Here is a 27,741-nt window from a genome sequence, read left to right on the forward strand (position 1 = left end):
CATTTGAAGTTTAAACCCTACAATTATTTTGAGTGAATCATGCAACATTGGTGCAGGTAAGCGTCATTAAACTTATAAACTATAAGCTTCAAGATTTAAGCTCTTTTTTTTAAGCCAACACATTACTCTTTGAAATATTACAGAAATAATTGAACAGTAACTTAACATAGCTGTGAGATATCAAGTTAACAGTTATGTTAACATAAAATGAATTTAGCATAGCTGTCATATAATATGATAACGGTCATGTTAGTACTTTACGTATTTTACATAACAGCAGACAGAACATCAATCAATGAAATATAATAAAATTGACTTAGTAACTTAACTTCACATAGCTGAGAGATAACATTTATTAAACAAAATCGTGAGAAAAGATGATTCAAGTCAAATAAATGTAATTGTCATTACAATGTCAATGTCATTGACAATGCTAACATCACATTAATTTAACATAACAGCAGACAAAGCATCAATCTATTAAAAAAACAGAAGTTACTCACTAACTTAGTAATTTGACATAGCTATGATATTGCATGTTAACAGCCATCTGAACATAATATAATTGTAACATAGCTATGACCTAACATGTTAACATTCTAATTCCAATGTTACCATTACCTAACAATGCTAACATGTATTTAAGATAGCACCAGGCTAGATACAAATCTACAAAAAAATAACAGAATTTACTAAGTAATTAAAAAGCACTTTAACATAGCTGTGGGACAACTTAACATTGTCATGTTAACATTTAATTAATTTAACACAACAACAGTTAAACTTAACATGACAATTCCTTAATTAACTTGGCAAGGTAAATTGCAAAGTGAATTAAATTGAACACTATAAAGCACGTAAAGATGTGTTTGTGTGCGCATTTAATTTGTATATGAACGCTGCGACCAAATGTCGTATAATTCCTGTAATTACTTTACAGTTCATTTCCAAATTGGGACAGACGGCGAGAGCTGAGCGTCGCCCCAAAGTACAGCGTACAATATTGTCCTGTATATTGTGGCGAGCAAAGACGCCAAACACATCAAAATTTGTCGCCGTTGTCGATTTTAATACCCTAGAGGCATAAAATGCAGTAGCGGGTAGCAAGGTAGAGAGCAAAATTAAGCTCTATCAAAAGTGGGATATGTTAAATTAAGACTAAAGAGTTGTATTATACTTTCTTTCCAATTTTTAACATAGCTCAGAAAATTATTATTTCACGCTTCAAGTTTTTATTACAAAACATTTAAAAATTCCTTAATTTCATTTGAAGAATTAACAATTCCTTATAAAATCTTCAAGACGAATTCTTATTACAAAACATTTTAAAATTCTTTAATCTCATTTAAAGAGTTAACAATTCTTAATAAATTTTTAAATAATAAACTCTTTGATTAAATCAAGAATTTACAAAATTTCTTAAATAATACATTTTTTAATTTATACATTTTTTTGATTTGATTAACGAATTTATTATCCTTGAAAATATTTGATTTAATTAAGAATAAGAAATTCTGTTATTTAATTTAATTGAAGAAACTCTTTAATAAATTCTTGATTCATAAATTAAATCAAGGAAATTGAATTCGTTAATTTAGTGAACTAACAGGGTATCTATGAGTCGTTCAGCGCCTTGTACTTTGGCTTATGTGTTGCTGCTGGTTAATTTTGCTTTTGTTGGCACATGAAAAGCGTTTACGGCAGAGTGCGAATGCGAATCGGCTTCCGCGAGTTTCAGGTCCGCGTGTCTTTCAATGTTCGGTGGTCGTGTCGATGCCGTGGACATTAAAGTGACACCATCACTGTGTTTTCCGACTCGCTGACTGATTGACAGACTTATCGATTGACTGACTGATTAATTGAATAAGTCATAATTAAAGATGCAGCTTTCACTTTTATGCGAGAGAAACAGCAGTTGATTGTAGTCCAATTGCACAGTAGGCCAGACAGTCATTCGCTCAATCAATCAATCAGTCAATCAATGCAAGCAATGCAACAATCAGTGGCAGTGACAGTGAGGCAGCTCAATCAATTAGCGAGCAGAAAGCTGATCGCTTTCCACGCAGCAGGCATGAGAGAGAGTGAGAGAGAGAGAGAGAGAGAAAGAAAGAAAGAAAAGAGGAAGTAGAAGTGGAAGTGGAAGTGGAAAAGGATGCAAGGACACTCGGCAGTGTTGCAGCTCAGCGTCGCTTGACTTGGCTGGACATGTAAATTGTGAACAGAGGAAACAATTATGCTGAGCCAATGAAGTTGAAACTGAAGCAGACAGCGACGCAACGACTACATTTACAGCCTTACAGCCTTACGGCCTTACGGTCTTACGGTTTACACTTTACAGTTAACCGGCAACAGTTTACACTGACACGACCATGACACGTGCTGCGCTCCCGTCTCCCTTCTCCCTCTTCAAGGGGGCGAAAGCAGCACTTTACAAAATAAATAAAATGAAAATTTGCTGCTTCCGGCCTTTTGAGTGTTGTCAGTGTGTCCCTCTTTCTCCATTCCCATTCCCATCCCTATTCCCACCCCTATTCCTATTCCTATCCGTGTCCATATCCGTATCCGTATCCGTGGCCATGTCCATGCCCTTCCTCTTTCCTTCGTGCTGCTTTTCAGCATAATTTTAAATGGGACGCAACGAGACGTAAAGTGAGAGAAGCTGCAACTACGATGACTATGACTACGCCTTCGACTGCGACTCTGGCTACGACTGCGACTTCGACGCCAACTAACTGTTAACGGGCATGGCAAATGCGTGCGTGCCACCTTGCAACACTGCTGCTGCTGCTGCTGCTGTCTTTTGCCTATTTTCTGTGCCTCCGCCTCCGCCTCCGCCTCCAACTCCATCTCCAGCTTCCATCTTCATCTCAGCTCGTCGCGTGTGCGTGCAAATGCAAATGATGCTATCTGTGCCTGCCCCAACTGCTTGCCTTCCTCCTCCCCCTCTTCCTGCTGCCTTCTACGTGTCTCGTTCTCTGCGCCTCTGCTTGGCATTCCACAACCGTCTGCCGTCTGCTGTATGCTGGCGCAAAAAACTTTTCATTGCCGTTAAGAAATTGATCAAGTGAAAAGGTGAAAATTGATTTTGCGACATGTGTTGTCGCCTCGGCTTCCCTTTTGCTCCTCCTCCTCCTCCTTGATACGTATGTCAATTGTTTATCAGGCGGCGAACAAGAAAAAAACACACACACATAAGCAAGCATATGTCATTTCAAGTTGCTAGCGACTAACTAAATACCCTGTAATGTGTATTTTAGGAAAATGCGATATTTTGTTAGAAATATTTGTAATTAAATGTTATTTCTTTAATCAAATGATAGTTATTTATTCAATGTTATTATAAAATTTTCAAATAACTCAGTTACTTTTGCTTGAATTGTGCTGAAGTTTTCAGAACATAGAAGTATGGTAAAAAGTTAACGATAAGTCAAGAATAAAGTGAACATCATGTAGAATAGAAAAGTTATGAAATGAAAACTAGTAAAATTTTGAATAATTTTTTTTGTTTATTGTTTTTTTTCTTTTTGTAAAAGTACATTATAAGGAAATTGAGACTCATATCATAAGTCTGAGGTTATTAATTAATTTCGATGACATTTATAAGAAACTTAACCTTATATCACACCAAGTTAAATTGGCAAATATTTCTGATACTTTCGCTTGAATTGAGCTGAAGTTTTCAGAATATGACGCTAGTATAATAAGTTAATAGCATGCCAAGAATGAAATAAATATCATGCAGAATCAAAAACTTATAAAGCTTTGAAAAATTGCAATATTATACTTTTTTTTTTTTGTTTTAGTAATTTAACCAGTTTAAGTGATATAAGTACACATTAGAAGAAAAAGTATTGAGGCCGAACCTCAGACTCATATCATGAAATTTTTGCATAATTTGATGGCAAATTTTGTAGTTATATAAATTGGAAGAAAAGTCGTAGCAAACTCTCTTTTAAACCTGATCCAATTGTACAGGGTATGCAACAAAGAAAAGCATACGCACTCGTGTGAGTTTAACGTACACCTTTGGTGCCTTTTAGCGACTTAGTTCGTTTAACTCTCCCACTTGATGTGGTGGAGGTCGAAGTGGGAAGTAGAAAATGGGAAGTCGAAGCAGCGACGACTCCGTTGAGTGACTGACTGAGTGACTGGCATATGGCGTGTCATTCAATTACGTTAATCAAATGATGCACAAGCACAAACAGGGCGCTAACCTTGTACCCCATTCCTACATCTCCATCTCCCATTCCTCCATTCCTATCGCTCACCAGAGTCGCGCGAAATCTGCAATCCCCTCATGGAATGGCAATTCCCCAGCACACACAGAGAGAAAGAGAGAGAAGAAGAGAGAGGGAGGGAGAGAGAGACCCCCAGGACAATTCAGTGGGGCTAATGCCAAGGACTGCGGCTTCTGTGCCGCCATGCTCGCCTCTGTTGATTTTTGTTTAAGAGCACAACAAAGAGAGAGAGACGCACACCCAAACACACACACACTTAGCTACACCTGCTTACGAATATAATACCCAACGGGAGCACAGTTCGAGTGGCAGCGAAGCAAAGCCAAGGCAGCCTCCTTCAATGGCAAAATAAAAGTTGCACAACTTTTAATTTCTCAAATGAAACGATACGAAAAATGTAAACAAAACAATCGCGTGGCTATAAGCCTCAAATCACAAGACACACGCCCAAGATTGTCACCAGATCTTCAAGATTAGGCGTAACTAACTATAGAAATATGTCCACTATAAAAGATGTAGAACGCAGTTTTCAATTAGTTAAATCATATGTTCAGTCAGTAAGTCAATCATTCAATTAAAATATAAAATTTACTACCATCGAAATTTATAGCAAAGTTTAAGGTTGAGATGTAAATGTATTAGAAATGGAAAAAAAAACATTTAGGTAATTAGGTAAATCAGTCTTTCAATCATTCAATTGTACACAAAACGCACGATAATTTGAATTATACTATACAATTCGCTTTAAATCAAATTTATCACAATTATAAACAATTATTATTTAAAATTGAGATGTAAGCACAATTTCCTATATATAAACAAAATCAATTAAATAGCAATTCAAAATCATACAGAATCTTCTTGGTTTAGATCCCCACCTAAAACATATCCTATAATTTTTCTATAAATCCAATTTATAACAAATTTAAGTCAAATTCAATTCAAGCTCGAGTTGTGCAACTAAGTTTCAGAAATGTTTAAAGCCGTTCAGTATTTTATTTGATTCTTATGTCGAGTTAAAGCTATGCAACTCAGTTTCTTAATTAAATTAGACAATCACTTCATTCTATTAAACTTCAATCATTTATTTATAATGTAAAATCATATAGGAACTTATTGGCATAACCTCAAATTCGCTAAAAAATGTTATAGCACTGTTTTAATCTGTTATACGAGTTAAAGATAAAGATCATTTAGCAAATTCAGCTAGACTTTTCATTAATCATTCAGCCGTTCAATCATTCAATCACATCGAATTTATTGCATACCTTATATATTTCCTAAAATTCCTTGTAAATTTGTATAGCAAAGTTTATCTGAGTTTGTTTCTATCTGCTTTCGTCTTCATTCTGCAAATTCTGTTAGATTTTTAATTGATCAATCAGCTGATCAATCATTCAGTCTCATCTTAACATTCCCTAAAACTTGCTATACAATTTTGTAATAAATCTTATTCCAGTTTGTTTCTATCTGCTTTTTACTTCACTCTGCAAATTCAGCTAGACTTTTCATTGGTTAATCAACCGTTCAATCATTCAATCACATCGAAAACGTATGCACAACCTTCGTGTACCCTAAGTATACCCTATAATTCACAATAAATGCATTTTCTAACAAAGTTTATCCCAGATTGTTTTATCAGTCTGCGAGACTGAGCCGAGATCTTTTTGATTTGTGCCACAAGCGTTTTTCTGACAGTTGCCAGTTGCCAGTTGCAGCTAGTTGTGAGTTGCAAGTGGCAAGTTGGTCGGCAACTTGCAGCAAACGGCGTCTGCCACATTGTCCGAAATCGTTGCAAGCAAACATTAAAGATGCTCGCAGGACGAAGTGGAAGGAAGGAAGCGAGAGGATGAGACAAGCGAAAGCAAAGGATGCATATAGTTTAACTGGGAATTGTGAAAGCGGATGCTCAAAAGCGGAGCCCCAAGAAGTGGCCCAGATCCGACACAGACCAGCTGCTAGACGTGAGGAGCGAAACTCGAGGTTAGGGATTGGGTTGGGATGGGATGGAATTGGAATAAATACATAACTGAATATGACACGTTCGCCGCAAAGTAGAAAACAACAATAAGACAAAGTGTCACAAAAGTTGTATACAAAACTTCAAAGTGGCTGCAGCAACAGCAATAGCAACAAAAAAAAAAAATGCTGCATTCGAGTGGGTTCGACTGCGAGATACCCGTTAAACATGATTTCAAAAAAGTAAACAAGTTTAGTAATCAATTTAAGAGACTTTAAAGTTCACTAAAAAGTATGAATAGTATAAATTTCTTCAGCAAATGCTCTAAACATATAATACTATAAATTAGAAAGGCGAAGCATAGAACAAACTTTAAAAGTTATTGTTTTATTTATTCTGCTGCTTCAAGTTAAACTATATTATTAATCGGTCTAGACTAATATATTTATTCTGAAATCTTACATTATAATTTTCTTTATTATTTTTTTTTACAATTTTTATTCTTCTGAAACCTTAATTCTTAATTTTATATCCATACCCGCTACATATTTTTTGGTACATAAAATAACAACTACAGTCTTTACGATTCCTGAAAATTTAGTTGATATCAGATACGAATTATTTAAGAAATACGCCCAGTTACTATGGATTTTAGTTGCTTTAGCTGACAATCTGGTATAATTTATACTCAATGGTATATTTTGAAGGTAGTACTTCATCGATATGACCTTTGGTATATTTTAATACTTTTGCGGTGTATTATTATTATGTTTAATTCTAAGAAACCTAAAAGAACCATCTTAACTTATTTCAATAGGAAAGGGTCTCAACATTTAAAGAGTCTCATATTTTTGAAAATTGCTTAATTACTTAACGTTAGGAAGTTAATTATCAATAAATGCGATCTGTAAACATTTAGATGGCTTTACTCGTTAATTGTAAATATATGTACATAGATTGAACTTGAATCAGGACTAACTGCAAATTCCCCCTTTATACTGTGAGTAGCGGGTATAAAATAACACAAGAATGGCAACAAGAACAACATTGACAACAATTACCAACTGTGAACACACCGTGGCAAATACAAAAACAATAAATGCTACAACAACAACAACCGAGAATGCGAACGAAAACGAGAACGAGAACAACAACGACAGCAATCAAGTCGAAACCGGGCACTAAGCACTTTGAAAATGACATAGGCAACTGAAACTATTGCAATTTGAGTCTCTATCTCAACCACGCTGCTCTCCCTCTCTCTCTGCCTCTCTCCTGCTTCATTTTGATACCCTGTAGTGTATAAAAGTGCATAACAAAAGCTGCTAAAGAATCCTTTACAACTTGTACAGGGTATCAGCGAGTCGTGCACACTCACTTTATACAGCTGACGCCGACGCCGCCGACGCTTTCTGCAAAAATAATAAGAAAGTGAACTTAAAATGATTACACGATAAAGTTTTTGGCCCTGCAATTTGCGCAACTCCGAAACAAACAGCAACAATACCTAAAACAACAACAACAACAACAACAACAATTGCAATAGCAACAGCAATAACAAAAGCAAGAGAAACCAAAACAAGAACAACAACAGCAACAACAATCACAACATCAGCAAAGTTGAATTTGAACTTTGCATTTAAGGCTACACATACCTCGTTTATTCGAGTGCCCAGTTCAAGTGACCATTGCAATTGATGGCAACGCCCTTGGACATAAGAGAACTCAGACGAAACAAAGACTGAGACCAAGACTTAAATTCAGATTTAGAACTAGGAAAGGATAAAGAAACTAACTGACATTTTTCGAAGGTATTTAGGGAACAGTTTTGTAGGGGGAAAAAGTGCCTACTGCAATTTGGTATATTTTGGACTGTATGGTATATTTCAAATGTAGCAAATGTACCAAATATAGCAATTGGTATATATTTTAGTATTTATACATTTTTTATTTTTAAGAATAATCCTGCACTGTTGTGTTTAAATGTAGTAATTTATCAATATACCAAATAGGTTATATTTTAATATTATTGTGGTATATTCATTTAGTATTTAAACAATAATTCCGCACATTTTTGCTTTTACTCAATCTGCGATATCACAATGTATGTCTCACATTACGTATACGTAATATTCGAAGACAGTTTTCTATTTAAATTGAATATTACTTTAAACAGGTAGAGTGTGCTCGAATGTAAGACACCCACCACCCATTTTATATAAAAGCTAAACATTGTGGTATTATTCTTAAAATATGCCAACTTAACAGATTTTATTGTAGTTTGATTATAACACAATTCTTATTGAAGTATCTATGTATGATATAACGTAGTTGCATTGAATTGCGAGACTCTAAACTCCACAAAGGGTTGTATCGAATGCATATAAAAAATTGTTTATTTCTCGCAACTTAAAATCAAAAGTCTGAAATAGAAATTTCAACCATAGTACTAATTACATGTATTGTATATAAATTTAAATTACATTCCAGAAATATTTAAAAGACGTTAATTTGTTTTTCAGATTATTTTTACAACCAGTTGCTACGCTTACGATTTACTTTGGTAAGTTTGAGCATTTCATAATATATAATATCCTTTGTGGTCTGTCATTAGAGTTAGTTAAGTTCTGATTTAATTGCCGCTTGAGTGATACGAAAAGAAGTTCAAAGGTCGACCTTAAACTAGTAGAAAATACACAATTTGAGGGAAGTGTGTTATCAAGTTGTAAGCTCTTGTAAGTTGACTGACTGTTCAGCTTCGCGTTGAGTTGATTGCGTATACGACAAGTTGTACCGTTTAAGGCACTTTGTCGCCTGATCTGTGGGTCAGGCATTGTTGCCACGCCCACATCCACACCCACGCTTACTCCCTTTTCCCTATACTTGAACTACTTACGAACTGGATTTGCGACGTCGACGGATAAGGTAACCAAAAAAAAAAGACTCGCGTTGTCGCAGTTGACGTCAGCGTCGCAGTCGATGTAGCTGTAAGTGCTTGAAAGTCAATTTTGAATTTTAAATACACCACGTAACGCAATATGTTGATCTTTTGAATACGAATGCGAAATCCACGAGACTTCTCCAACTCTATTCTATTGTATTCACTCGGCGTGCGTGCGAGAGGGAGAGGGAGCGCGGGAGGAAGAGAAAGAGACGCTGAATGGGAATGTGAAATGTGGAATGCGAACGCAAAATGGCAGCACAAACTCACACACACACACACACACACACACGGACAGACAAAGCAAATAAGTGGGCCAGGGTTGAGTATGCTCGACTTTCAGCTATGCTGTGAGTGCTTAAAGTAGACTTTATGCTTAATTTGAAAGGGTAAATCATTTAATTTCAGTAATCAGTTTCAATAAAAGTTTTTTCATTTTAATTTTCATGACGGTCAACTCTCAGCATAACTACAGGGTATGTGCAACCGTGCACACTCACTCCCACACACAACAAATTTAAATAAACTTTACTAATAAAATGTCGTTTACAAGTGGCAAGTGTCGACGACGACGACGACGACGTCGTCGGTGACAGCTACTGAACCTGAGGCTGAGACACGAGACACGAGACTGAGACTGGGACTGAGACTAGGAAGGGGAGACATCGACTGAGACTGAGACTTTTAGCTTTGACTGACTGTCAGACAATCGCTTTGCCGGGTTACGTATTAGAAGGGTAGAGAGATGAGAGAGGAAAGGAAGGGAGAAGTTCAGGCTTAGCTTTGGTAAGAACGTGGTGAGTGCAGGTCGACGAGATGTCGACGCATGAGTTGATGCCCGATGCCAACAACGTATTAATTTTGTGTATCAAAATAAACTTATTCTTGTCCCCCCCAAAAAGAAGGGGAAGAGGAAAGACACAGACACAGAGGCAGAGGCTGGCAGAAGGCAGAGTTACAGCTCAGTTTACAGTTGCCAGCAGCTAGAAGCTGGCAGCTGGCAGAGAGAGGCATGTATAAATATCTACATCACGTTCCGAGCTCGGAATGCCAATGTAAATATTTTCAAACTTTGATGAAATAATCAAGGTAAACAGTAAATGTCGTTCTCAGTCTCAGTCTCGTTCTCGTTCTCGTTCTTGTTGTCGTTGCCATTCTCAGTCCTTCTCCGTTGTTGTCCTCGTTCTCAATCCCAATCCCAATTCGCTTCCTCCTCCTCTAACCTCGTCTTTTGCTGCTGTTTTCTTCTCTTTGCGGCACCAAAATTTGCTGCGATGGCGACTGCAGTGCAAATCGCAAAGTCTGGCAACGCCTAGCTATCTATGTGACTGCAGGTGTGTGAGTGTGTGTGTCAGTGTGTGTGTGTGTGTGTGTATGTGTGTGTGTGTGTGTGTGTGTGTGTGTGTGTGTGTGTGTGTGTGGTTCTTGCGTGTTGTCTTTTACAAGTTGCACTATGGCATAATTCAGCACTTCTTTGCTGGCATTCAGTACTTAAATCAAAATAAATAGTGCAGTGGTATTTTTAAAATATACCGAATAATATACCGCAAATATACTAAAATATACCTAAGGCCATAAGGCTTGGTATATCGATGTAGTAATACATACCAAAGAGGTCAAAATATACCAGTTTGTCAGACAAAAGGAAGCATCTCCTTTTTAAAGTATATATATTATAGATCAACATCAACAGCGACACGATAAAGCCATCTCCGTCTGTCTGTCTGTCTGTCCGTTCCTATGAAAACCTAAATCTCAAAGCTTAAAAGAGATAGAGCTATACAGCTTTGGTATAAAATCTGGTATATTTTGTACTCTATGGTATATTTTGAATGTAGTACTATATCAATATATCAAATACAGCCTTTGGTTTTTAGTATTTTTGTGGTGCATTAATTCAATATATTTTACTGTTAGCATCGCACTGATTTTGTTTCTAGCTTTCTTGCTTGTTTATTTTTCAATCTTTATTCTAACACTAATTAAAAAACATTTATTTTATTATTGTTTAATATTCATCATTCTTTTAATCTGTATAGTGTTAACACTTCACAACACTTTTACAAATCTAATACATGTCAGCAAATAGGTTTAGAATATTTTTGCTTCGCTATGCTAATTTATGACCGAAAAAATGCCAATTTGTGTCATTGTGCTGTGGTTGGCATGCAGCAAATAGAGTTACAGTTACAGTTTTGGCCAATGTTTTTGTAGACTGTTTGTTTGTGCGACCATCTGACTGTCTCCCTGGCTCTCTCTCTCTCTCTTCTCTCTGTCTCGTCTTATTTGTGCTGAAGGCCTACGGCTGCTTTGCTGGTGTTTGTTTGTTGCTGGGCACACATATCAATGTTTAACTGCAGCAAAGTCAGCTGCATTTGGTCACCGATCGAGTTGTGAGTTCGTTATAACGCAGTCTGACTGTACTACTACTGTACTAATACTGTACTACTACTGTACTACTACTGTACTACTACTGTACTACTACTGTACTACTACTGTACTACTACTGTACTACTACTGTACTACTACTGTACTACTACTGTACTACTACTGTACTACTACTGTACTACTACTGTACTACTACTGTACTACTACTGTACTACTACTGTACTACTACTGTACTACTACTGTACTACTACTGTACTACTACTGTACTACTACTGTACTACTACTGTACTACTACTGTACTACTACTGTACTACTACTGTACTACTACTGTACTACTACTGTACTACTACTGTACTACTACTGTACTACTACTGTACTACTACTGTACTACTACTGTACTACTACTGTACTACTACTGTACTACTACTGTACTACTACTGTACTACTACTGTACTACTACTGTACTACTACTGTACTACTACTGTACTACTACTGTACTACTACTGTACTACTACTGTACTACTACTGTACTACTACTGTACTACTACTGTACTACTACTGTACTACTACTGTACTACTACTGTACTACTACTGTACTACTACTGTACTACTACTGTACTACTACTGTACTACTACTGTACTACTACTGTACTACTACTGTACTACTACTGTACTACTACTGTACTACTACTGTACTACTACTGTACTACTACTGTACTACTACTGTACTACTACTGTACTACTACTGTACTACTACTGTACTACTACTGTACTACTACTGTACTACTACTGTACTACTACTGTACTACTACTGTACTACTACTGTATTACTGTACTACTGTAATAGTTGCAGTTCCTCGACTCAAGAGAGAGAGAGAGAGAGAGAAGGAGAGTCACACACTCGCTTTCATAGAGTCTCCGCTTATCATCAATCACGGGAACTTCATGCCGGACTTTGGCAGAGATTTGGCACGACCAACTGCTGTCTGCAAGCGGAGGATTTAGAGCTCCCTAAAAAAAAAAAGAGAGAATGTCACACGCCGCTGGGTAATGATGACCCCTTTGGCCTGGCCAAAAGGGATTGCTCCTCCGACAAGGGATTGAAATGGGGATTGAGACTGGGTTAGGTCGTAACCAACACGGGGCAACCTGGGGCTTGGCTGTTTAGTCAGGCATAAGATCGTCAAGGCTGCAGGCGATAACCTTTAAATTGTTGTTGCCCACACACACACACACACAGCTACTCACTTTCACACGCTCAAGCACTCACACACTCAAACACTCATTTTTACACCCAAAAAAAAGAGAAAAAAACACTCACTCTCGAGTGTGTCAAATGGTTTTCAAACATCGCAATGCCAACAGCTAGAACAACAATGAGGTGCAAAGTTGAAAGGGAAAAACTATTACGAGTAGTTGAATGGCACGTTAGACGGCAGTGAGTGACTAGCAGATACCCTAGCAAATATTGAAGTAGTTGTAGATATACCAAAAGTTGTTTTGGTATTTTGAAGTATTTTTTCCGGTACATTAATTTGATACCACGCTGGTTTTCATTGACTCCAGATTTCTTACGAAATGTAGTTGTTGGTATATTTTAGTATTTTTTTAGTATCTTAACTTGTTTTGCTTTGAATGTGGATTTCTTACTTACTATACACGAAGTAAAGTTTTTGGTTGATTTTAGTACTTTTGGTATATTTATTTGGTACATTTGTATGATCATAACACACTGATTTGTTTTGATGCAGCTTTATTACTTACTATATCTTTGTGCAGGCAGGAAATGTATGTAACAGGTAGAACGAGGCATCTCCGACCCTATAACAAATATACCATTTGGTATATTTTTAGTATTTTTACAGTATATTCGATATATTTTGAGAAAAATACCGCAAAATATATTTCTTTCATTCAAAAAAGGGTATCTCACAGTCGAGTACACTCGACTGTAGCTTTCTTACTTGTTTTTGGTATGTTTTAGTATTTTTTCGGTATATTCATTTGGTATGTTTCAGCAATATTACCACGCTGTCTTTCTTTAGCTACTGATTGTCTACTTATTTTATTTAACTAACGATTCTTGTAAAAAATATCAGTTATAACTTATGTAGTAAAAGTTACATAAGTTGGAAAGTTTTGAAATTAAAAATAGGAGCATTTTTTTTTGTTTTTTTGTTGATCAGATAACTAATGGTGCTTAAAGATTTATTTTATCTTTTTAATATCGTTACATTTCTTGAAGTTAAATTCGGAAGTTATGCTTTTTCGTTTTCTTTGATGAATTTTCAAACACAACTCCAAAATTAAATTTAGTTCAGCAAATAATGAACTACTATTGAGGCTGAGCAGACATTTAATAGTTTGATAGTTGTGCTTTTTACAGGGTATAGAGAAGTGCAGGCAGAAATCATGAACCAAGAGGGTTCGAAATAAGCGGAGAATGGGGCCACAAATGGGGGGCGTGAGAGGGCGAGGCGGGGCGGTGTGTTTGGCCAAGTCGCAGGTCGCAAGTCGCACAGGTGCCACAGCTCTCTCTCTCTCCCTCTCTCTGTCTCTTTCACTGTGTGTCGCTGTCTCCGTCTCCGTCTCTCTGTCTCGTGTCTGTCTGTGGCATGTGGGTGCCCTCTGAACGCTCGCCTCTGCCTGCACACAGCACAGAGCACAGAGCGAGCTCACAGCCGAGTGCACTGAGATAAACCACCATAAATCTGTTGCCATCATTTTAAAGCGATTACTACAAATGGATGTGCACACGGTGACTGCAACGTCGACTGCGACTGCGACTGCGACGGTGACGATGACAACGGACTAAAAAATCGCAAAAAAAAATACACACAAAAAGAAAATAAAGAAATTGAGTGAGAAAAGGAAAATATAGAAAAGCAAAAGAAAAGACAGCCAAACACGGTATAAGTATATAACAAAAAAAAAGCGTGTGAAAAACACAAGCCAGGCAAACGTATGAATAGCAAACCAAGCGCCACACACACACACACACACACACACACACACATGGGGCAGCCCTGCAGTGCTGACTTGGAGTCCATCTGCAAAACTGCGACGTCTCTGCCCCCTTGCCTCCAACTCTAGACTGCGATTTCGATTCTGATTCCGACACCTTTTACACTGCCAGCAACGCTTTGGCCAGTTTGCCAGCCAAGGGAAGGTAAGAGGAAGGGGTAGGGGAAAGGTAAGAAGAAAGGGGCACGAAGGCAGCTAACAAGAGCAGCGCAAACGGCGAACGCTGAGCACCAAAGCACAACAGCAAATGGCAAAAATACACTCACACACACACACACACACACAGTGCTTCTCACTTACTTGCATGCGCGACAAAAACAAAAATAAAATACAATAAAAAACAACAGCAACAACAACAACAAATTTGGTAGACAGACAAACAAAATAGAAGTAGTAAAAAAAAATACACATCCACACACTGAAAATTCGCGAGTAAATTGCGCTGGCGAACAACACGCGCCGAAAAATGTAGAGCATTCCGATTGCGGCCCCAACACAAGTACAGGGTGTCTAAGAATATGAAAGGTATATCTATATGGGCATTTCTCAAAGTCGCGAACGTACGTTCGTACGAGATAAATTAGAAAAATAAAATCGAAAACAAACGTTTCCTGAAACTTTTTTTTTACTCTTCGATAGCATTTGTTTAGCTCTTTGGTTAGTGTAAATTATGGGGCTTATCGATTTTTAATTTTCAAAATATTGTCAAAAAACATGCGGTCGCGAACGTACGCAAAATGGAAGTCGACTTTGGCTTAATACAGTAAAATGCAAAACTCTGCGAATTGAGACGGAATATTTTAAAGAAATAACTTTACTTTTAAAGTAGAATCATGTAGCTTTCTATTAAGTCTACTCCCAAGAAAATATCTCCATTTATTTATTTTTAATTTAATTAAGTTCCGGTCGCGAACGTACGGTCGCGAACGTACGATTTTTCCATGTTGTTTTATTAATAAAATTTTTATTTTTACCACAACTTTTTTTTATTAATAACTTCATATTTCATAAAAACAAAACAAACAAACAAAACAAACTCAATTTAATGTGTCTAATAACATTTAAAAGCAAAAAAAATAAATTTTTATTAAATATGAAATTTGTACTGAAATTTATTAATAGCAAGAAAAATATGTAATAAATAATAAGTAATAACTAACAAGTAATAAGTAACTGCAAACGACATAGTTTTCAAAAACAAAAAAAAAAAAAAATTTTTTTTTTTTTAAATCCATGCGACGCTAGTAAAAATTGACATAGGCTTATAGGTAAGGTCGCGAACGTACGCTACTTTGACAATCAATAAAAAAAGATTGGTTAGAGTAACCCCGACGATTTTTTATATTTAAAATATATATACCAAAATCACTTAACACGAGAAGTTTCATTCACCTGCTTGCACTTATTGCGGAGCAATTACAATAAAATGATGTTTTTGGTCGCGAACGTACGATTTGAACATAGATAAGAAGCAAAATAAAAATAAACAGTTGATTGAACATATTTTCGCTCACTTTGCATTTTTTATCTTATTATTGGATTGCTATTAAGAGATTTGGTAGAAAAAGAGCAAACATATCATATGTTTTCTTTGTGAAATAATAAAACATAAAAATGCATACAAAAGGAGCTAAAAGAGAAAAAATTACATTTTTTCAGTTTGCAGGCAAATTTTTTTATAAAAACAACCGAGATATGCTACGGATCCATTGTATTATGAAAATTTGGATATTTCTTTATGACATTATACAAAAAAATACGATGAATGTGAAGATTTTTTTTTTCGGTCGTGGTTTACCTTTCTTTGAGAATTGCCCATATACATATATATGTTCACTATTTTAGCAGGTCAAGTAAGTCAAGCAATCTTAGCAATGCATAATTCGTAACGTAAATTTCAATATTTTAAACTTAAATGATTAAGAAAAAAGATGATTAATTTTTATTTCAATTGCAAATTTTAGATAATTGCCGAATTCTGAAAGCACTTAACTGCAATGTAAAATTAAAATAAAAATACATATATTTCATATGTATGAGAAAAAAGAACATTAATTTTTATTTTAGTTTTAAAATGCAGATAATTGCATATTTCTAAAATTTATGCAATTAACTGCAATTTAAAATTAGAATAAAAATCCATACGTACATATAATTCATAAAATCAATTTCAATATCTTCAACTAAAACTATTATGAAAGAAGAACACTCGTTTTTACTTTATTTCAGTATCATGCAATTTTCGAAAATTTGCAATTAAAATACAAATTAATTTTTTTTTCCTAATCCTAATTTAATTAAAAATTTCAGAAATTGCCTAATTCCGAAATTTATGCAATTAACTGCAATGTCAAATTTGAATAATAATTCGTATATTGTTGTTCAGTTATTCATAAACAAAAGAAGAATTTTCAGTATTTTAGTAATGCTGTCATATGTTGCAACTTAATAGCAGCTGTGTGTTTAACTGCAACTTTACTTAAAACACAAATAAATCGAATACATTTTTTTGTGAGACCATTAATTGACACCATTAATAATTACTAAATTTTTGCTTTAACTTAAAGTATTGCTTACACTAAACTCGAAAATTTGGAAATAATTTAAAATATGCAATTATATGCTATGCATTTAAGCTGAACAATTTAGATACAATTGTTCGCAATTGTCTTTAACATTTGACTGACTCAAGAGTAAGCTAAGTAAATAGGCTTACTTAAGCTTGTTGCAAAATGTTTACAACAGAACATTAAACTTATGTTCATTTAGTTGCATTCAACTTAAGTGCAGCATAGCTTTTAAGCGTGGTAAGGCTTGGATTATTTTGAGTAGCACATAAAGTTTTTGCTTTAAGTTAATAGCATTTTCAGAATTAATGAGGCAATTAAGCATAATATGCTGTGAAATTACGAAGTTCAAAGTTGAAGCGACTAAATCTTGATCGATGGAAGTTCATCTTTGTAACTTAAAGAATATGTATAGAATATTTTGATCTTACTGTGAAATATTATTAAAATACACTTTCTATTCAATGCCTTTTAACCAAAATTCAAATGCATATTGAGAATGCAACTGAGTCACCCTGTATGACTGTGCATATGTTGTTGGGTTATTTGCTTTTTGGCGGCTAGGTGTGTTGGCGTTGGGCTTTTGTGAGGTTTGCCAGCTAGGAGGAGGTAAAAGAGGAGGCAGAGGCAGAGAATGTGGATGAGGATGAGGATGAGTCTTGGTTGCTGGGGGACCAGGACTCGACTCGGTGGTGTTTTAGTACTTACATATGTGGTGTCAATTGATGTGTGACGCCGCCTGTGCGCAAATGAAATTTAATGAGCCAATTTAAAGTTGCGCCATATTTATAAACTGTATCTGAATTGCAATTAATTGCCAGCCAAGCGACGACTGTAACTGCAATTGCAGCACCAGTTTCTCTCATATGTGTGTGGCAAGTTGTTGTTGTTGTTCTCGTTGCTGCACTGCGTCCTGCCGAGGGCGTTTGTAAAAAGTTGTGCCACAGAAACAGAGAGAAAGACACAGCCAGAGACACAGAGAGAGAGAGAGAGGGCAAGCTGCAACTCATGGCGCAACAACAATTAGCCAACTGTCCAATTAAAATTACAAGCAGATCCTTGACTCAGAATTCAATCACATATAAACACACACACACACACACAGACCAGACAGACAGCAAAAGTAGAGAGCATCCTTTAAGGATTGCTCAAAGGATTACCACAAAAATGTGACGCTCATTTTGTATCTCGTTTATTCGAGCGCATTGCAAATTTGTTTCAAATGAATGCGCTCGCATTCAAATGGATGACGAATCTGCGGCCACAGCACAAATCAACAACAACAACAAGAACAACAGCAGCAAAGAGAAAACAATTTGACAACGATTACCATGAAGAGCCAATACACTACAGCTATTTGAATAGGCATTCAATCAGCTGACAGAAAACGTTTAAGAAACAGTTGAGGAAAGGAAATAACGAAAACGTTTAAGATGACGAGAAAAGGAAACATCGAAAAAGTGATCAAAATATATTGGTGAGAGAATAAGAAATGCATGGAAGATGAAAGAAAAAGGAATATACTACAAAAGGAAATAACGAGAAATTCAAAAAGAGTAGTGAAAATATATTAGTGGAAGGAAAAGAAATGCGTAGAAGAAGAATGAAAAAAAAAAGATACTACATAAGGAAAAACGAGTAATTTAAAGTGCTGACGCAAAAGATAAGAATAGAAGAAGCAATATACTCCAAAGAATACAAGAAAGAGAAGTAACAAGTGCTGTCGAAATATGCCCAGCAACAAAAAGAGAGATGAAAATATATTACTGGAAGGAAAAGCATAGAAGAGGACAAAAAATGGAAGATACTACAAAGAATATAAGAAAACCAAGATAAGAGAAATAAAAAATGGTGATGCAAAGACGCCGAGTGATAATTAGTGGAAGGAGAAGAAAATCATACAAGAAGAATGAAAAAAGGAGAGAACGAGAAAGTGCTGAGAAAAACATAGAGGATGAAATATACTATAAAGAATGCAAGAAAAGAAAGTAAACTAAGTACTGACGAAAAGATGCCAAGCAAGGATCATTATAAAATAGATATTGAAGAATAAAACAGAAAAACTGATAACAATATAATAATGTTAAGAAGAAAATTGAGAGAGACTTAAAAATAAGCACATTAAGTAGAAAAAAACAGTGCGAAGAAGGAAAAGCAAGAAGAATTGCAAATAGGAAGAGGCAAGAAAAAGAGGTAATCGATAAAAGGTACAGAATGGAATAAAGGTAAAAAGAGGAGCTTTGAAAGTGCAAAGATAACGAGTAACCTTGAGAAATAAAAGTGACGACTGTGATAAAGAGAAAATGAGACTGAGAGGGAGACAAACTTGCACTCGATTTAAGCTCTTTTCCGTGAGAGAAAAAGCAATGCCGAAACGTTTAAGAATGAGAAATATATGTAAGTCAGAAGAAGACAAACTTGCAATTGATTTAAGCTCTCTTCCGAGAGAGCAACAGCAATGCTGAAACGTTAAAGAATGAGAGGGAGGGAGACAAACTTACGTTTTTTAAAGCTCTCTTCTGAGATAGCAAAAGCAACGCAGAAACGTTTAAGAATAGGAGCACAAAGCACAACTGAGAATTGATGGGCAAAATTTGCGTCTGGCAACTTTGAGCTTAACGCTTTAACTTGTTAGTTGTTAGATGTAAGCTGCAAGCTGCAGATGAGGAGCAAAGTAATATGCTTACTTAGTAAGCCTTTGGAAGCGTTGCAAACTGCAGCGGGCAGTTGTGATGCCCCGCATCAAAGGCTGATGGAAATGATGATGATGATGGTGATGAGGGGAATGATCATGATGGCCATTCCCCTTTCCCTTTGCCCCAGCTCCCATCATCATCATCATCACCATCATTAGTCGTCGCCATCAGTCAGCGGGCACACGACGCTGCCTGTGCTCGCAAATTGATTCAATGCAACGGCAACAAAGTGTCCAATGTGGTTAGGGTTCCCAGGCTGCGGTGGCTCCTTTTGCGGCAACAGGCGGGAGCCGGGAGAGGGGTAGAAAGGAGAGGGAAGGTTGTCGCTCGTCGGTCATTTTGCTTGCTGCATTTTTGGTAGAGCATTTAGCAGGTGGCGCGGTTCCCAGAGCAGTGGTCGCCAACTCAGTCTCTCTCTCTCTCTCTCTCTCGCTCTTGCTACTCTTGCTGTCTCTGTTGCTCTGTCTTTGGTTTGGCATAGTGTGGCAACTCTGGCTCGGCTCAGCTCAACTCAGCTCAGCTCGAGCAGTGCTTATGTTTGCATTCCTTTTTGGCATTTTTGCACTTGAATAACTTTGAAATATGGGATTAAATCGTCTCTTACGGGATTTTCTCGATTACAGCTATCATGGCGCACGGCGTGGCCAGAGCTAAATCGAGGGCAGACCGAATGACTGTGGTGGGGGAGGGGTGGGAAGAGAGACAGCAAGCAGCAACAGTAGCAGCATCGCATAAGGTCATGTCTCCATCTTCGTCTACGTCTCTAGCGCCTTTGAGTTTAATCGGGACGCGAGGGTCGTCAGTGAACCTGAACTTCCCCCTCGACCTCATCCTGCTTGGCACAGTCTATATCTCTTTCTGACCAACTGTCCCTCCGTCCGTCCGTCTGTCTGTCTGTCTGTCTGTGTGTGAAAGTGTTGCGAGAAAGTGTGGCCAGCGAGCAGTCACGTCTCTGCACTTGCCTGGCCCCAAAAACTGGACAGCTAAGCAGTAAAACAAAGCGGCGAGCTAAGCTCACACACATACACACTCACACACACACATATTGACACACATACAAACATTCGCACATGTGGTTGACTGTGTGTGAAATTTTCAGTGCTCTGTGAGCTTTTTGTAAAGCATTTTCAAATCTGCACACAAACAAATCGCGCAACATAATCGCTGTGACATTTGCACAAGCACAGCGAAAAGCGGCAATGAGGGGAAGCTGGGGGGGAGAGTGGTCGACGAGGTGTGAGCGAGTGAGTGAGTGAGTGAGAGAGAGAGTGAGAGAGACAGCCGCTTTAAGCTGCCAACCACATTGACGCACTTATTGAAACGTTAAGAGCACGGAGACAGCAGCAACAGCAACAGCAGCAAACAAATGAAACACAGTCTGATCGACTGCAGAATACGCCGGGTTTGATTTTTTAAGTTATTTTTCTCTTAAACATAATTGCGGTTATATTTCAAGCTTATATTTAAACAGAAAAGCAATGTAGCGTTATTAAGAAAATAAGAATAAAACTCACTGATTCAATTAATAAGGTTGTCCAAATTGAAAATGACACTAACATAGAAGTAATATTGGTAAATTTGTTTGAATAAGTAAAACAATCGTTTAATAAATTTATATTTGGTATACTGGTAGAATAGAATTACAGATATATTTAAAGTTATATATAACATATAATAATAAAATATACCGAAGGCTACATATGGTATATCGGTATAGTACTACAAGCAAAATATATCAAATGAGTTAAGTTTGATCTACCCCATTATTAACATATTCTAAAAATATACCAAATTCATATACAAAAATGTACCAAATTGTACCGAAGGCTATATTTGGTATATATCCATATGATAGTTGAACCATTACAGCAATAAAGTTCCATAGGAACACGTCTTAGGGCCAAAACTCTTACTCATATCACAAGGAAGTGTCTATAGTACTACATTAAAAGTAGATCTAAAGCTAGAAGGGTAGTCTACCCCATTACCAGTCTGTATGCAGGGTATCATAACAATTGCAACATCGTTTATGCTTATGAAGCCAGCAGCAAGAGCAGCGAAGGCGACAGCATAGAAGCTCTGCTCAAGTCGCCGTCGCTGCTGACAGCGACGCTAACATCGCCCACAAAAGTAGGCAACAGTTTTTTTTCGTTGCTGCTGATGTTGTTGTTATTGTTGCTGACGCTTGGTCAGACTCATCGGCAGCAGCAGCGGGGCATGCAAAGTTTGTCGAGGCGTCGAGTCGATGTTGCCGCCGAGTGTTGCCAGTTGCCAGTTTCCAGCTGCTGCTGCTTCTGCTCTGGACAACTGCTGCACTTGCTCGACGATTCCCTTCAGCACTCACTCCGCAGTCGAGTCGAGTCCGGACACTCTCTGAACACTCAGTCGCTGCCTGCGGCGGCAATGAAAATAAATTTCCAACAACATGACGACTATGAGGCGAGACATGGCACAAAGTGCTGCAACTCTCTTTCTGTGTGTGTGTGTGAGTGTGTCTATGTGTGTGTGTGTGTCTATGTGTGTGTGTGTCTGTGTGTGTGTGTGCGAATGCATTTGCCATTTTGGGTAGCCGTTTTATGCGCAAACGTTAAGTCAACACAATTTCAAATTTAGTTTTTATAGAAAATTGTCTGCGTTCGCTTTAGCATTTCCATTTTGCAGAGAGAGAGTGAACAGTGAGCAGGAGTAAACATGTTTGTGCCTGTCTGTGCTTGTCGCTCGCCTGTCATATCCTTCACTGGCTTTTGCTTTTTTTCAATTTGCAAATCGTTGGCCACAGCAATTACCGTTTGATCAGCAAACTCCACATCGCCGCCTTTCCATCGACATTCACTTCATACACTGTTAATACTCTCTCTCTCTCTCTCTTTCTGTCTCTTTCTCTCGATTCCAACAGCAACTCGCAAGTCGAGTCGAGTTGAGTTGAGTCGAATGCCAGTCAGGCAATAATTAAGCCCAGTCCCGACGACAGTGCCACAAAGAGAGGGCTCGACTTAATGAATCCGTGTGTGCAAGCGCGCAACGTCAATCTGAAGGCATAAAACCCGATACCAGATGCCCTTCCCCCCCAATCGCAATCGCATTCGCAATCGCAATCGCAGCGATGTCACGTCAAACACTGCAAATATTTATGCCGAGGCGCCGAGCATCAAAATGCAAAACGGGGAACGCGTTTAGGCTCGCGCTGATTGCAGCCTCTCACTTTCCCCATTCTCTCTCTCTCTCTCTTCCCCCTCTCATTTCCCCCTCTCACTTCCTTCTCTCTCTTCCTTTCTCGGTCCCTCTCTTGGCTTGCCTCACTCGAGTGTTGAATTGCAAATGTGTCAATTGTCAACTTTCTGACTTCCAAACGGAATCAGCCTCTCCCTCTCTCTCTCTCTCTCTCTCACACATTTCCTATGCTATCCTTCTTTTTGACAGACATCACTCGGTAACTGCATGTGTGCGTGTGCGTGTGTGCGTGTCTTTGAGCATCTGTCGTCTCGGGTTAAGAGGCTGGCTCTGGATTTGCCAAGAGCTGAGGGGGAAGCTGTTTTTCCATTTGTTGCAATTTCTTGGGCACTTTTCTTATTCTTTGTATGCAATTAACGCTGCAATTTGCTGCAACCATAAACCCCCCATTTCTCTCTTCGTGATGAATCACACATTGTGTGTGTGTGTGGGTGTCAGAAGGCGTGTCAGGAGTTGCAAAACTTGACAAGATTCGGCTTCAGTTTGCAGCCATTTGGCAACAATTACACGACTTTTGTTTGCCACTTTTTATGCTCGCTTCAGCTTTGCCAATACCCAGTACTAAAACGGTATGCTGCATGAGCTTGATGGACTTTGAAGATGAAAGCATCTTACACTTTCAATTAACAATTACAATTTACACTTTCCTTCTATATTTTCCTTTTATATTTACTTAACCTTAATGCAACTGTTAAGAAATTTTTTCAGTTCCGCATCCGAAAATTAAGTTATTCAATCTGAATTCTAAACTAGAGATTGTAATTGCAAGTTAAGCGAATATTGCTTAAAATGTTTACTTAAAGAAATGTCTCTTATTTTTATCAACAAGTCCGACACTTACAAATCGAGTGTGTTCGACTGTGAGATACTCGCTACCCCATTTAAGTAAAAGCAAAACAATGTTGTATTAATTTTAAAATATATCAAAATAATATACCAAAAAATACCGAAAATATACCGAAAAATTATACTCGCTACTCGTTTCGAGTAAAAGCATAACAGTACTTACGATATTAATTTCAAAATATATCAAAATATACCACAAATATACTAAAATATACTAAATATTCTCTCCCTTTTGGAGTAAAAGCAAAACAGTGTTGTATTAATTTTAAAATATATCAAAATAATATACCACAAAAATACGCAAAATATGCCAAAGGCTGTATTCGGGATATTAATATTGGTAGTACTAAATTTAAAATATATACCATAGAGTGCAAAATATTCTACATTGTCAGGCAAAGAAACCAAACGTAATAAGTGGGAGTTTTTGCCCATAAAAAAGTACTACTTCAATACCATCTACAATTTGAATTTGATTTTCAGGAATGATAAAGATTATAGTTATTATTGTATGTACTAGAATGAATACGTAAGATTTCATTTTCATTTTCATACTGCAGGATATCTTTGAGTATAGCTGAATTTGAGAAGACAACGATTTACCCAATTTACTTCTTTTTGTTTCGTTGCAGCTAAGAATTATTCACGCAATTGAGAAAGTAGACAAAAAAAGAACGACAACGATTACGATTACGATGACGTTGACGATGGCAGAGAATAGGTCATCATTTAAATGACAATTCACATGGATCAGAGTCGAAGTCTCTGCCACTCGTCTCTCTGCCCAATTCAAAGAGCTGAAGTCTCGATGAATGTGTGAGTGTGCAAAAGGCAAAAGTTACTTGGGCCAGATTAAAGCGAAGCGCAAAGCAACTAGCATTGAGCACACATGTTGCATATGCCTTCCATGCCCTGCGGCCCCGCTCGCAACTCTGCCACTTGCCTTGTTGACGCTTTGGCAAACTTTGCCGCACAACTACAACTAAAAAAAAATGGGAAAAAAAGAATGAAACGAGTATCCATAAAAAAGAAGCGTAGAGCAAACGAAAGATTTAAGGAGCTGATGCGCAACAAAATAAAGTACTCCTTAAATATTTACGTTCCATGGATTCAATATGTGCGGTGGCCTTCCTGCCCCATCCCCGTGCCTTGAGGGCAACCTCACCAGCCGGTCAACCAATCAAATCAAAGGCCACTTGCCAGCCAGGCTTAGCCTTCTGCCTGCGTCTCCACTCTCCACTCACATCCTTGGCGAGTTCAATGCACGCACAGTCCACAGATTAGACTCGAGAGTGGGCAAAACACTGAACTGGACCACATCTCCTCCACTTTTATGCAAACAGAAAATAAAAAAAAAAACACAGAAAAAGAAAAAATACAGAAGCAAAGGAAAAACAATAAGAGTGCGGGCTGAGAGCAGCAGATAACCTCAGCAACAATCGAGTGGCTTCAGCACAGGCCGCGATTCTGCACTACGAGCACACATTCAAGCGCTCAAACACTCATAGATTTAATAAAGTTGAGCGACTTGTGATCTCCAGTCAACATCTATTGACATCTTACAACATAATGCGACTTAAACAGTAGCTGAAATCGCAATCAACTTTCGCCAAATGTTGAACGCCAAACAGAAAAACTATTCAACAGGTGTGAATACTCTGGCTTTGCATTTCTAATGGCGATCAAAGGGAATTTTGTGGTAGCTATAAAAATAGTATAATGGATACGCAATATAGGAATAATGTAGAACCTGATGTAGCAGCGCACATTAACCCACGTTGGGCGCCAACATGTTGATTCAATTGTCATGTCAATAAGCGACAGGTATTTTAATGCAATATATATCTAATGACAATTAAAAAAGAAAAATGGGAATTCGAAACCAATGAAGACAATCTTAAACATGAAATACGCAAGTTAAGCTGCGCACGTGTGGATGCGAAACCAAAAAAGACAATGCTAAACTTAAAGCCACCCACTTTGGAAGCCAAAATGATAATTTAAGAAGCCAGAAGATATATTAATGCGAAACAACTATTCAACAGATATGCAATCTACTGCAATATATTCTAATGGCAATCAAAATAGAATCGAATCGAACGAAGACAGCGTGAAGCAGTGCAAGTTGAGCTACCCACGTTGGGCGCCATGAATGTGAAACAATGTGTGTGCCACGCCTCGACAACATTCATTTAATTGCCACTAATGATACGCGACATAAACCAGCAAATCGATTAATGCGATGAATTGACAGCTATCGATAACCAAACAGTCAGACAGACAGACAGACGGACAGACAGACATCTGAACACCACACAGCAGGCAGCAGACACTGCGAAGTCCACAGTGCTGTCCAGTTCACACACAGTGAGTGCAGGTAAGCCTTTTAGTTTTGCAATATTGTAAAGTGTTGAATGTTTTCATATGGGACTGATTGACAAACAGACAAAGTGACTGACTAACTGACGGACTGACGGCACTTTTAATCGTTGCGAGAGCCATCAAATGGGGCGACTGATACTCAATACACACAATACTCAATACTCGATACTCAATACTCAATGCTCAATATTCGTTTAACAGTCATGAAAATGTCCAATACAAATGACCATTAAGCTCACCCGTTGTTGTTGTTGTTATTGTTGTTGCCTGGGCTGTGCATTGTGCTTGCAATAATTGTAAAAAAGATTAAAGGGCATTTTAATTAAAAATTATATTTATTTGATTTAATTTTTATTGGCGCTTTTTCAAAAGCCATTTAACGAGCGACAACACAACACGACACTCGCCACTAACAGTTTACAGTTGGGGGGGGGGGGGGGGGAAAGTAAAGCGAAGAATGGGAATGGGGAATGCTGCAACTGACAGAAAGAGATGGAGAAAGGATGAAAGAGAGAGGTAGAGAGAGCGAGAGAGAGTGAGAGAGACACTCACATAAGTGTGAATTCAACAACGCAAGGAAATTAATCTTAAGCCGCAGACAGCGAAAAGCCAAAAATAAATCAACAATGCAATAATTTATCAGAAAATATGTGTGTCCGTTGCAAGTGCAACGCAATGCTCTCTGTTGCAAGAGGAGTCGTCGCTGTGGCAGTGGCAATGGCAGTGGCAGTGGCAATGCCAATGGAAGCGGAAGTGGCGTTGGCGACGCACAAAAGTATGCAACAGTGTTTGCGTTTGAATTTGGAGCGTCAGCAGAATGAGTCAGCTGCATATATCACACAGAGTGGAGAGCAGGAGGGGAGCGCAAGAGGGTAAAGGGGAGAGCTCTGTAAGCGAGTGAGCGCGCGCCTGGCAGCGTGTGTCGACACTTAAGTCTCTGTAAAATCCAGTGTCATGGCAACGCCAGCAACAGCAGCAAACAGCAAAAACAGCAGCCATGAGCAGCTGAACAAGCAAGCAAGAGTCAGAGTGAGAGCTTTGCCCCGTTCTGGCCACGTTTGTGGACAACGAAATATGAGCTAAAGCGTCACTCACACACGCACACACAGACAGACAGACAGACAGAAAGAGAGAGAGAGAGAAAGATCGGCTCAGGTTCAGGTTGGCCGCCGAAGCTCGTTGTGTGAGTTCATGAATCAGTACGGCGGGGCGACCACGTCACTCATTCACTCAGCCAGTCAGGCAGTCAGGCAGTCATTCACTCAGGCAGTCAGTGCATCAGACAACCAGTCAGTCAGTCAGTCATTCAGTCATTCCGTCAGTCATTTAGTGAGTGCGTTAGTCACTCTGGTGACTGCGACAATCAACAGAGCAACACCAAGCAACAACTTCACACATGGACGTCTCATTTTTCGAGCCTGTCCTCTGCTTTTTGTCTTTCCACCCCCTCCAGTCCTCCTTCCCGTCC

The 27,741-nt window shown here is 37.9% G+C and overlaps 1 long non-coding RNA gene across 1 annotated transcript; it reads left to right on the plus strand.

Annotated features, from left to right (window-relative positions):
- Positions 1–26: 26 nt before the first annotated feature.
- Positions 27–26,262, plus strand: LOC132796460 (uncharacterized). Its single transcript, XR_009633558.1, has 3 exons — positions 27–56; positions 8,721–8,761; positions 24,524–26,262. It is a non-coding gene; the product is annotated as an uncharacterized LOC132796460 (long non-coding RNA).
- The last annotated feature ends 1,479 nt before the right edge of the window (positions 26,263–27,741 follow it).

This window comes from Drosophila nasuta, chromosome X, assembly GCF_023558535.2.
Source record: "Drosophila nasuta strain 15112-1781.00 chromosome X, ASM2355853v1, whole genome shotgun sequence".
NCBI classification, from domain to species: Eukaryota; Metazoa; Arthropoda; class Insecta; order Diptera; family Drosophilidae; genus Drosophila; species Drosophila nasuta.